This window comes from Saimiri boliviensis, chromosome 8 (genome assembly GCF_048565385.1).
Source record: "Saimiri boliviensis isolate mSaiBol1 chromosome 8, mSaiBol1.pri, whole genome shotgun sequence".
NCBI lineage: Eukaryota > Metazoa > Chordata > Mammalia > Primates > Cebidae > Saimiri > Saimiri boliviensis.
In genome coordinates, this window is record NC_133456.1 from 64,913,306 (window position 1) to 64,925,724 (window position 12,419).

The 12,419-nt window shown below is 33.7% G+C and overlaps 1 long non-coding RNA gene across 1 annotated transcript in view; it reads left to right on the forward strand.

Annotated features, from left to right (window-relative positions):
• Window positions 1–12,419, forward strand: part of LOC141585262 (uncharacterized) — a 172,741-nt gene that overhangs the window by 5,555 nt on the left and 154,767 nt on the right. Inside the window, exon 3 of the long non-coding RNA XR_012518660.1 lies at window positions 386–465. This is a non-coding gene — a long non-coding RNA (uncharacterized LOC141585262). The remainder of the gene's footprint in view (window positions 1–385; window positions 466–12,419) is intronic.

Consider the following 12,419-nt stretch of genomic DNA (forward strand, 5'->3'; position numbering starts at 1 on the left):
TTTTTTCCTTTTCATGTTCACTAAAAGTAATCTGAGTTGTGGAAAAGGAACTTAGAAAAAAATGGGAATGAATAAATCCCTTAATACTCTGCAGAATTTACAGCATAAGATAAAACTATTTTTCTTTTCTAAACAAGAAAAAGTGTGGCTAATGTGGAAGCCTCTTACCATTTGATTTGCTCAAATGCCTTCTGTATTTGTATTTTTTTCTGTATAAAAATAAAAAAGAAAATCTCAGGGAAAAGCTATTTCCTAGGACATTATTTTGGAGATTGGTTTCTTTCTCTAGAGGAGTAAAATCTCATTGCCATCTTTCACAGGATAATTTTTTGGAATATAAGGAGGAGACTCTAAATTTATTGTCTTGTGCTTTGTTTGGCTTTAGATTTTTAAAAAAACACAACCTTTGCTGATATAAACTGAAAATAAATTTGGAATGAGCTGTGTGCACTTGGAAATGAGAAGGTGAGTTTGCCGGTTATGAATTGCATATGTATATGTGTGTGTGTAGTATATGGATATGCATAATATGTATGTATTTATGTTTGGTAGTATGTGTATGTTGGAAGTATATATTGTTAAATTATTTAAATAGAAGGGTTTTGGACAGATGAGGGGGTTATTAAGGTCAAATTAGAATTTAAAAATTTACCTTGGGATTTTGAGAGAAAAATATTTTCTCAGGATAGTTTGGCATACTGAAAAGAATGTATATTAACAACAACAAAAAAAAACCTTTGTTGATGTAAACTGAAAATAAATTTCTAATGAATTGCCCTTGTAAATGAGAAGGTGAGTTTGCCAGTTATAAATTGCATATGTATATGCGTATGTGTAGTATATGAATATGCATAAGTATATATATATTTTATGTTTGGTTATATGTATATTAATGTTGAGGACAGGTGTTGTTAGTAACATTATTTAAAAGAAGGAGTTTTGGACAGACAGATGAGGAAGTTATGAAGGGCAAATGAGAATTTAAAAAATGTACTTTGGGATTTTGAGAGAAAAAGATTTTCTCAGAATAGTTTGGCACAGTCAAAAGGATTTATATATTTATAATTTTTAAGCTTGTGAGTTTCTTTTACATACTGTCTGTATAAAAGCAATGCTATATACAATGGACAAAAAATATAAAGGCAAATAAACTTTGTTGTGGGCTGAAACTCACTTGTGCACTCGATCCAAGGGAACAAATAATGACCAGCTTAAAGCCAGGGTGTTTCTTTTCTTTTTTCTTTTTCCTTCCTTCTTTCCTCCTTCCTTCCTTCCTTCCCTCCTTTCTTTCTTTCTTTCTTTGGTTAATGGATTTGTCAAGGGCAAAGATGATTTATTTATGAAGTGTTGACTGTTTTGCTGTATACAATGTGAGAATAATATAAAACTCCATGGATGAAAGATGGAAGAAATAAGTAAGTGAAAGACAATGCTATCTGGAAAAGAAATTTATTATATTAGGCAGTTTGTGATTTCACAGTGTATTAGAGGTTTACCTTCTGTGGTGAGGATGCCAGCTCAGAAGGAAACTTATCATTCACGCTTGTATTTTCGTCCTGGAAGAAAATTTTATGTAAGTAATAATACTAGATGATATGGCACAATATTATTCTATCTGAAAAGCAAAGCTGTGAAAGAAAAGTTTTGGCTTTTCTTTATAGGACTATGTCATTTGTTCAATGGTAAATTAATATAAGCGTTTTTCTTGGAAGATTGGGGGGCATGTACTTCTAAAATGGAAATGCTAGGACATTTAAACACTGCTAATATTGTAGGACTAAATATATATTTTTCTGGCTAAATTGACAAAATGTTGCACTAAACAATACAGCCAACTCCTTTTAAAGCTGACATTGTTACATGAAGTGTTAACTAGAATATGTTCATTTCTGAATGATATTTCAAACCTTTATAAATGTCTTTCACCCTTCATTTACTCATCAGTGCTTTTCGATTCTCACTAAATAAGAATTATTTAAAGATCAAGCAACTTAAGCAGTCACTTTTAAATTATCTTAACATTATACAATCCTTGCCACTCTTACCATTGGAAGGCCATAAAATAATTTGAATAGAATATGTGACCAGCTAAAATGGAGATGATTTTATTATTCATGAAACTTTAATATGAATAGTTTAGAGCCTGAATATCTCCATTATATTAAATTATGGTGCAACATGAAACTGTCAGACTAGGTTGTAGACTCATATTCCCCGTGGAGTTTCCTTATGTTTTCCTTTAAGATTTCTTTCTTCTATTATCTATAAATTCAACTTTTGGTTCATATCTTTCTTCTGATATCCCTAAAGCCTTGATTCACTGATATTTTTCTTTCTTTTGGGCTTGATGTCAGGAACTGATAATGTGTTAGAAATAACATTTTTTATAATAACATAAAAATTCATTAGTGGCTAATATGCTAAGTTGATAAACTCTTAAGAGTTAGAATAGGTTTTTTGGGATCAATCCTGGTGCAGATGTTTCTCTAGACTGCTATGATCTTTTCAAAGGAGACTTTCCCCTATTCCAGAACTCAGGGAAATGTGACACCTAAATACTTCCAAAGTAGATCTACTGCCGTAAAGAATGGTGATCATGTGCACTGACTTTGAGATGATACAGAATTGTAATCTGTCTCTTTCCCACTAAAGGATCTAGAACATACCTCTGAATCTTGGCTTTCTCATTTGCATAATGAGGCTAATTGCACCTCACTAACACAGTTGTTGCAAGGACTACATAATGTCATTCATGAAAAGCAGCTAATAGGGCCCCCAATACATGGTAATCATTAGGATTTTTATTGTAACTGAATCTGTAGGCTACTGAACTCAGAAGACCATATTCTTATATCCTCTCTTGAATCTAGAATTATAGACTAGAACCCTAGAAGGGTTTTCTGAAGGGTTATCATAGTTATAATATTTCTGGTTGGTTCTTTGGTCCCTGTAGTGACTAATGTGCTAAGTTGATAAACTCTTAAGAGTTAGAATAGATTTTGGGGATCAGCCCTGGTGAAAATGTCTCTCTGGACTGTGTGATCTTTTCAAAGGAGACTTCCCACCCCCTACCCCAATATGAAGGGAAAACAGCAGTTGCCTGCTTCCTAATTCTGTCACTTGTGGGACTAAAAGCAAGAGCCCCTTATTCTATATATTAAGAAGGCCACATACCATAGTTCTAAATATTTAAAAGTTATAAAGTAAAGCTAATAAAATCTCCAGTGTAATGGTCTATGCTCTTAGCTTAATAAATATTCCTTCATAATGACTTAGAATGCCAGGTTCAAGTTTTAAATGCTCCTTGAATTCCTTGAAAACTCCTTGAAGTCCATGCTGAAACATGGTAGCTGCAGGCCATGTTTAGATTCATATTATAAAGTATTTATATTAAAGTTTCATGAGTAATAAAATCTTCTTCATTTTAGCTGGTCACACACTCTATTCAAATTAGTTCATGGCTTTCCAGTGGTAAGAGTGGCAAGGATTGTATGATGTTATGATACTTTAAAATGTCTCTTTTTATCTCAAGCTCTGTCCTGCACCATGAAGGGCTTTGTGTGCATACATGGTTTTTTTTCTGCATGCAGAATGAGGCTGGAACAGAAAAGAACCACCTAAAACACAGGATCCAGGGTAAGGGCTATTCCTGTCAGACTGTAAAGGGTGTTATTATTCTTGAATGCCACCCAAGGTTGACAGCAACTTGCCTCTCTTTAAGTTAGCGATTTTGGATTTTAAAGTGAAGATTCATCATACAAACAGGAAGAGATCCATGGCACTTTATTTGAAATTGGGACATCAGAATTTAGTTGGGTCTATCTATTACTGTACCATGAAAAAAATTCTTTGACATTTCTGAACCACATAAGAGTTAAACTAGATCATAAATTAGCAATCTGTTGCTGCATAATCAATTACCTCCAATCTTAGCAGCTTCAAACAACAAATACATGTATAAACTAGTTTCTGGAGGTCAGGAATTTGGGAGTTCAGATAGATGGTTCTTACTCGGAGTTTTCTTTTCTTTTTCTTTTTTTTTTTCCGAGACGGAGTCTTGCTCTGTCGCCAGGCTGGAGCACAGTAGTGCAGTCTCGGCTTACTGCAACCTCCGTCTCCTGGGTTCAAATGATTCTTCCGCCTCAGCCTCCCGAGTAGCTGGGACTACAGGCGCGTGCCAAACGCCCGGCTAATTTTTGCATTTTTAGCAGAGACAGGGTTTCACCATGTTGGCCAGGATGGTCTCGACCCGTTGACCTCGAGATCCACCCGCCTCGGCCTCCCACAGTGCTGAGATTATAAGCGTGAGCCACCTCGCCTGGCCTGACTTGGAGTTTTCTATGAGGTTGCCATCTAGTGGTCAGCTGGGGATGCAGTCATTTGAAGGTTTGAGTGGGGCTTGAGAATTCCCTCCCATGGCTGTCCTAGTCACATGTTCAGTTCTGTGTTGACTGTTGGCAGGAATTTTCAGAACCTTGACATGTGGCTCTCTCCACATGGCTGCTTGAGCATCCTCATGATATGTCAGCTGGTCTCCTCAGAGGGAGTGATCCAAGAGACAGAAGCAAGAATTTATTTTACTACCTACCCTTTTAAGTCACATATGTTGCTTTTACCTAATCTTCAAGAGGAGAGAGTTCAACTCCACCTTTTGAAGGGAAGAATGTCAAAGAATTTGTGGACATATTTTAAGACCATAATTGGATTATGTTTGTGAAAATAAATGCTTACATAAAATAAAGTGCTATAAATGGGACACAGTCAGATAAGGAACTCTTCCTTCAATACCCTCTCAATATTCCCTCAGCTTATTTCTCCCAGAAGCTTCAAAGCCCTCTAAAAATTATTTGGGCTTGATCTTTAGAGTCTGGAGGCACTGAAAGCCTGAGATTTGTATCAATTAAAGAAGAATCAGAATCTCAGAGACATTAAATGACAAGCCAAAGATCACACTGCTAGCCTTTGGAAGTCCAAGGAATCTCTCCTAAGTGTGTCTGATCATGGCATAAAGTGTAAATTTTTGTTTTAGCTAGCATTTTCATGAAGGAAAATCCTTGAGGATGTTCTCTCCATTAAAAAAAAAAGATAATTATAGAGTCACATGAAGTTTTAAGAGTTAGTAATGTAAAGAGAAGCCTTGTACACTTTACCTAATTTCCCCAATGGTAACTTTTTAAAGCTATAGTATGATATCACAACCAGGTTATTAACATCAACCAATCCATCGATCTTACTCAGCTTTCCTACTTTTATTGTTTTATGTGTGTGTGAAGTTCTACACATTTTATCACCGGTGTAAGTTCATATATCATCACCCTGGTTAAAATACTGAGGGATTCCAGTGCCGCAAGTATCCATCCTGTTCTTTTTTAGCCACACACATTGCGCTTCTTCCCCAATTTCTCCACCTCCTTTTCTAAACCCTGACTGCCACTAATCTGTATTCCGTTTCTAAAATTTTGTCATTTTGAAAATTTAATATAAGTGTAATCATATAGCATATAACCATTTGTTTTTCCTCAGCATGATTTCCTAAATATTCATACAAGTAGTTTTGTATATTGATAGTGTATTTTCTTTTATTGGTGAGTACTATTACATTGTGTATGTATACACCTGTAAACCACAATTTTGTTTAACTGTTCAACTATTTTTTTGTTAGTTTGTTTTTGTTTTTGAGACTGAGTCTTGCTCTGTTGCCCAGGCTGGAGTGCAGCGGCGCAATCTCTGCTTGCAGCAACCTCTGTCTACTGGGTTCAAGCAATTCTCCAGCCTTATCCTCCAGAGTAGCTGGGATTACAGGCATGAGCCACAGCGCCCAGTCTTGGTTATTCAACTCTTGAAGGACATCTGGGTTGATACCAGTTTTTAGCTGTTACAAATAAAACTTCTATGAACATTCATGCACATATTTATGTGGGAACATAAGTTTTCATTTCTCTAGGATAAATGAGCAGGAGTAAAATTCTGGGTCATATGGTAGTTGCATGATTAAATATTTAAGAAACTGGTAAACTGCTTTCCAGAGTGTCTATCATTTCACAGTCCTAAAAGCCGTGTATGACTGATCCAGTTTCACCACTTCCTCATCACCATTTGGTGTTGTAATTTTCATTTTAATAATGCTTATTGATGTGTGGTGACATCTCATTATAGTTTTCATTTGTATTTCTCTAATGACTAATAAATGTTTATCACATTTCCATGTGCCTGTTTTTTTTGCCATTTGTATATCCTCTTTGGTCTCTAATGCTTTTTGTCGATTTTCTAATTAGATTTTTTTTGTATTGTTGAGTTTGCAGAGTTCTTTATATATTCTAGATATTAGTCCTTTGTCAGCTATGTGAATTATAAATATTTATTTCTATCTTGTAGCTTGTATTTTCATTTTTCTTGCATGGACTTTCACAAAGCAAACGTTTTAAATTTTGGTAAAACCATATGTGTCAAGTTTTCCATCTGTGGATCATGATTTTGGTGTCAAGTCTAATAACTCTCTACCTAAGTCCAGATCCCAAAGTTTGCTCCTGTGTTTTATTTCTAAAAGTATACAGATTTTGTTTCACGTTTAAGTCTATAACCCATTTTAAGTTTATTTTTTATAAATTGTGACATTGAAGTCAAAGGGTTTTTTTTTTTTATTTTTGTTTTTATTTATTTATTTATTTATTTATTTGCTTATGTTTGTCTTATTACTCTACCACCATTTGTTAAAGTGGCTAAACTTTTTCCATTGTATTGATTTTTGCAATTTGTAAAAAATCAGCCAAGCATTTTTCGGGGGATGTCTGTGTCTCATCCTCTTTTCTGCACCATTGACCTATGTGCCCATCCTTTGGCTAATACTACACTGTTTTGATTACTGTGGCTATATAGTAAGGCTTAAACTGTATTCTCTGTCTAGAGGGATTTGGCTATTCTAGGGCCAATGACTTTTCATAGGAATTTTAGAATAAGCTTGTTTATGTGTACAAATCCTTGGTGGGATTTTGATCAAAATTGGATTAAATTGATAGATCAATTTGGGGCAAATTTACATCATTATTATGTTGAGTCTACCAATCCATAAACATAGTATGTCTTTTCATTTATTTAGGTCTTTTTCAATTTCTTTCATTAGCATTTTGTAAATTTTAGCATACAGATCCAATATATGTTTTCTGAGCTTATACCTAAGAGTTTTATCTTTTGGAAGTGATACAACTGATAGTATATTTCAATTTTATTTTCCGTATGTCATTGTTGGTATATAGAAATGAGATTAAGTTTTGTGCATTAATCTTGTGTCTTGTGACCTTGTGGAACTTACTTAGTTTTATAAGAGTTTTTGTTGGCCGGGCGCGGTGGCTCAAGCCTGTAATCCCAGCACTTTGGGAGGCCGAGGCGGGTGGATCACAAGGTCAAGAGATCGAGACCATCCTGGTCAACATGGTGAAACCCCGTCTCTACTAAAAAATCCAAAAAAAAAAAAAAAATTAGCTGGGCATGGTGGCGCATGCCTGTAATCCCAGCTACTCAGGAGGCTGAGGCAGGAGAATTGCCTGAACCCGGGAGGCGGAGGTTGCGGTGAGCCGAGATCGCGCCATTGCACTCCAGCCTGGGTAACAAGCGAAACTCCGTCTCAAAAAAAAAAAAAAAAAAAAAGAGTATTTGTTGTTGTTATTTTACCTTGTTTTGTAGATTGCTTGGGATTTTCATATATTTTGTAAATACAGATTTATTTTTCATTTACAATATATATGCTTTATTTTTCTTGCCAATTTCTCTTCCTGTAACTTCCAGTATTATGTTGAATAATAATGATGACAGCAGACATCTTTCCCTCAATCTTAGGGTAGAAACAAGCAGTCTTTCACAATTAAGCATAATATTAGGTATAGGTTTTCTGTGAATGCCACTTAGCAAGTTGAGTAGCATTCCATTTAGTCCTATTTTTCTGAGAGTTGTTATCATGAACAGGTATTGAATTTTGCCAAATACTTTTTTGAGTCAATTGATATAAAAATATGTTTTCTTCTTCAGCTTGTTGATATAGTAGATTGAACTGAGTAATTTTTTGAATATTGAAGAGTCTACCTTCCTGGAATAAATCCTATTTGGTCAACCTGTGTAATTCATTTTACATATTGTTGGATTTAGTTTTCTTATGTATTGTTGAACATTTTAGAGCCTAAGTTCACTGGAGGTATTGGATATTGGTCTGCATGGTTTTTGTTGTTGCTGTTGTTTCGTTTTTTTTTCGTTTTGATTTTTGTTTTTTGGCATGCCATTGTCTGATTTGGCATAAGAGTAATATTGGGGCAATATTGGTTTTATACAATAAGCTGGAAAATGCGCTCTTATTTTATTTTCTGGAATACGTTATGTAAAATTCATATTGATTCTTTAAATATTTGGTAGAATTCTCCAGTGACACAAGCTGGTCTTGAATATTTCTTTTGGGAGAAGCTTTTAAATTAAAAATTCAATTTGACAAAAAGTTATGGAGATATTCAAATTGTTTTATCACAGTTGAGTTTTGGTAGTTTGTGGTTTTGAGAAATTGCCTCCTGTTTCTCTTAAGTCATCAAATACATGAGTACAATGCTATTTGCAGCATTCCATTGTTATCTGTTTAATATCTGCATGCTCCCTGGTGATATTCCCTATTTTATTTCTGATGTTGGTGATTTGTGCCTTGTCTCTTTTAATTTTAATAAGGAATATTAGAAGTTTCTCAATTTCATTACATTTTTGAAAAACCTGCTTTTTGCTTCATGGATGTTCTTTATTGATTTATTTTCTATTCTGTTGATTTCTGCTGTTCTTGTCTTCATTATACCATTTCTTCTCCTTGCTTTAGGTTTATTTAATCCACTTTTCCTACTTTCCTGAGGTTGGAACTTAGGTTGTTGATTTGAAACTTTGAATCTGATTCATTTCCAATGTAAGGACTTAGTGCTATAAAATTTCCCCTCACACTGCTTTAACTGTGTCTCATAAAGTTTGATTCTATTTCAGTTCTGTTCATCTCCTTTGCTTTCCTCATTTTTAAATATCATTGTCTTAGATATCAGATGGCATTATAATTTTTTGAAACTAAAATATGACTTTCAAAACTCATAAGAAAATAAATGGTGTATTATGTGTACTCATAATTCTCTTTCTGTTTTGTTCCTTCATCCTTTCTGACATTCCAAGATTCCTTTAAAAAAATTCTTCCTGCTTGAATACCTTTCCCTAACAACCAGTCTTTAAAGATAGATCTGTCAGCCTAAAATTATCTTAATATTTTGATTTGATAAAGTTCAACAGGTATAGATTTCACTGTTGATAATTCTTTTCTTTCTATATTTCAAAAATATTGTGCCACTTCTTTTAGCCTTCATGGTTTCAGATGAGAAATATACTGTCTATTTAATTTAGTGCCTCCTTGAAAGTAATGTATAATTTCTCTCAGGCTTCTTTTGAGACCCTTTCTTTGTCTTTAATTTTTTAAAGTTTGATTACAACGTGTCTTGGCATAGATTTCTTTAGATTTATTCAGATTGGGTTCGTACTATTTCTTGGGTCTGTAGGTTTGTTTGTCACCAAATTTGGAAAGTTTTCAATTATTATTTCTTCCAACACTTTTTCAGCCCCGATCTCTTCTTTTTTTTCTGGTATTCCAATAATAGAAACATTGGATCTATCGTCATTATATTACAGGTTGTTTTTCATTTTATTTTATTCTTGGTTATATTCTATAACTGTATTTTGTCTTTGGGTCATTTCACGTTTAAGTGATCATAGAACAAAAATCCAAAATCAACAAAGTGCTTTTTTAGTTGAGAGTGTCAAAAGATATCAGAAGTAAAGATTGCATAAATTATTTTAGAAATATTATCTTAATTCCATGGTCAACATTCATGATACAAAATAGAGGAAAAAAAAACCCAGAAAATTAAAAGAAAGTTTATGTGATTATTTTAGGTATAATTTCAAGACCTAGAAGTAATCACTCTTCTATATTTCTTTTCAGAAATTATATTTGTACTGTTTTTTTTCATTTTTATATACACCCACACATGCATGCACACACACACACACACACACACACACACACACATGCATGCACACATTTTCTTGCCTTTTCATAAATTTGAAATTCTATCTCATTACTAACCTTAATACTTTATTTTAGAGTATTCTGAGATTTCAGATTTTATAGTCTTCTGAAATTCCACATGGAAAAGTAGTTTAAGCCAGAGTATTAATAAATTTAATTAATTGAGATAAGCTTTGAATTGATAATCACCATCTCATGATAGGGATAGAAAAGAATGAATAATTCTTTACATTTCTTAAATACCACATTAATGCCTATGTACACCTTAATAATCCTAAATTTCAATTTATGTATAATCAAAGGTAATCTACAAAGAAATAATATTTCACAGAAAATAAGTATTAAATTAAATAATTAACATCATAGAGGAAGCCAGGTATCCCACTGTAATTCCTTGTTGGAACAATGAATTGGAAGTGATAGTAATGTACTACTCTTTGGAACACTTGAAAGATGTGTATTTTCTGTATATTATTGTATTTCATGTGGCCTTGGTGAGAAATATAATTATAAAAGGACACACTGTTCATCTATATTTGCAATACTTTTTTTGCCTATTTTTTGCCTTATTATAGATTCTACCCTTCTATTGAACTTATTCAGGCATTATAATGATAAGGCTGCATTGAGTCATTAATGCGAAATATAGCCACCTAGATATTTATGACTCTGTATTTGATAAATGTTTTTGTTTACCACTGTGTTCCCTAAGTGGGGGGGAAAAAGAAAACGTCTAAGTTGATTTATTTACAACATCTTCTCAGCTGAGTTAGGGTTTGAGTCAGGAATACGGAGCTCTACACCCTGCCAAAGTAAACTTTACAGTTGTTTCTTATGTACTTTTATCACTTCTTGACTTGTAAAGATCATTTAAAGGCATTCAGCTTCATGTCTCTTTCATTCATTTGTTCATTCACTCATTAAATATTTTTTTTCAATTTCTACTGCTTTTCAGATTATCTTAGGTGCTAGGGATAGAGTGGTTTATGTGTGTGCAGATATGTGTATATATTTATTTTCCTTTCTTTTGTTTTTCTTTTCCTTTATTGTTTGTTTTGTTTTGTTTTTTTGAGACAGGATCTCACTCTATCCCCAGGGTGGATGGAGTGCAGTGGTGCAATCACGACCCACTCACTATAGCCTTTACCTCCCAGGCTCAAGTGATCCACCCACCACAGTCTTCCCAAGCAGCTGGGACCACAGGTGCTTGTCATCATGCCCAGCAAATATTTAATTACTTTTTGTATAGATGGGGCCTTGTAATATTGCCTATGCTGGTCCCAAAACCCTGGGCTCAAGCAGTGCACCTGCCTCAGCCTCACTAAGTGCTGGGATTACAGGCATAAGTTACCACACCCAGCTTGCATGTGTATACATGTCTTCAGTGAGATAATGTATAAGGACTTCTTTTCATTAAATATCAAGTTTCCTGCAATTTTCTAGGAAGGTCTCTTGAGGTAAAGAGGTCATTTATGACACTTTAATATGTGGTGTGTCAGTTAAGAAATAAGAATCTAAAGACAATTTTAGGGTCAAACAATTTTCTGCTCACTTTATATGATTTTATAAGCTTACAAGTCACACATAAATAAATTCAAACTTATTAAGTCTGCACTAAATGTTCAATAAAGGTATTATTATTATTATTACTTGTAGGTATAGGTGCTTAGTCTCCTTACATACGCTAAAATGGCAAGTTTTTGCCTTTATTGTATGAAAACCTAGTACTAGATTTTAAGTAGTGATCTCCAGATGTATACCAAGAGTAGACTCAATCACTTTAGATTGACTGAGGTGAACTGTGTAGAAAAATATTTTTAAACAATGGAATTAAATTAATTTTTAGCAGGGGACTTAAGAGAAGATACTTTTGCTTTTTGTATTTCTCAATTAAACAGGCCCTTTCTTTCTTTTCTTTTTATACTTTAAGTTCTGGGGTACATGTGCAGAACATGCAGTTTTGTAATATAGGTATACACGTGCCGTGGTGATTTGCCACGAGATATTTCTAGATCATAGGGTATGCCTATGTTCAGCATTAGTAGATATTGGCAAATTATGTTGCCAAGTAGTTATATCAGTTTACAGTCACTTCAGCAACATATGTGATTTTTTTCTGTATATAGTTAATAACACATTTTCAGAAACACAGTAATTATTATTATATTATCTCCATCATCTTTGTGCCTAAAATAATACTCCAGCATACTTTAATTCACAGTGACCATATCATCACAAACATACCTGTTATAAATACATACAATTTTAATTCTACATTCATTAGATTTATGAACAAATTTTACTGGAGTCTTATTTTCTTACTATTTTGTCT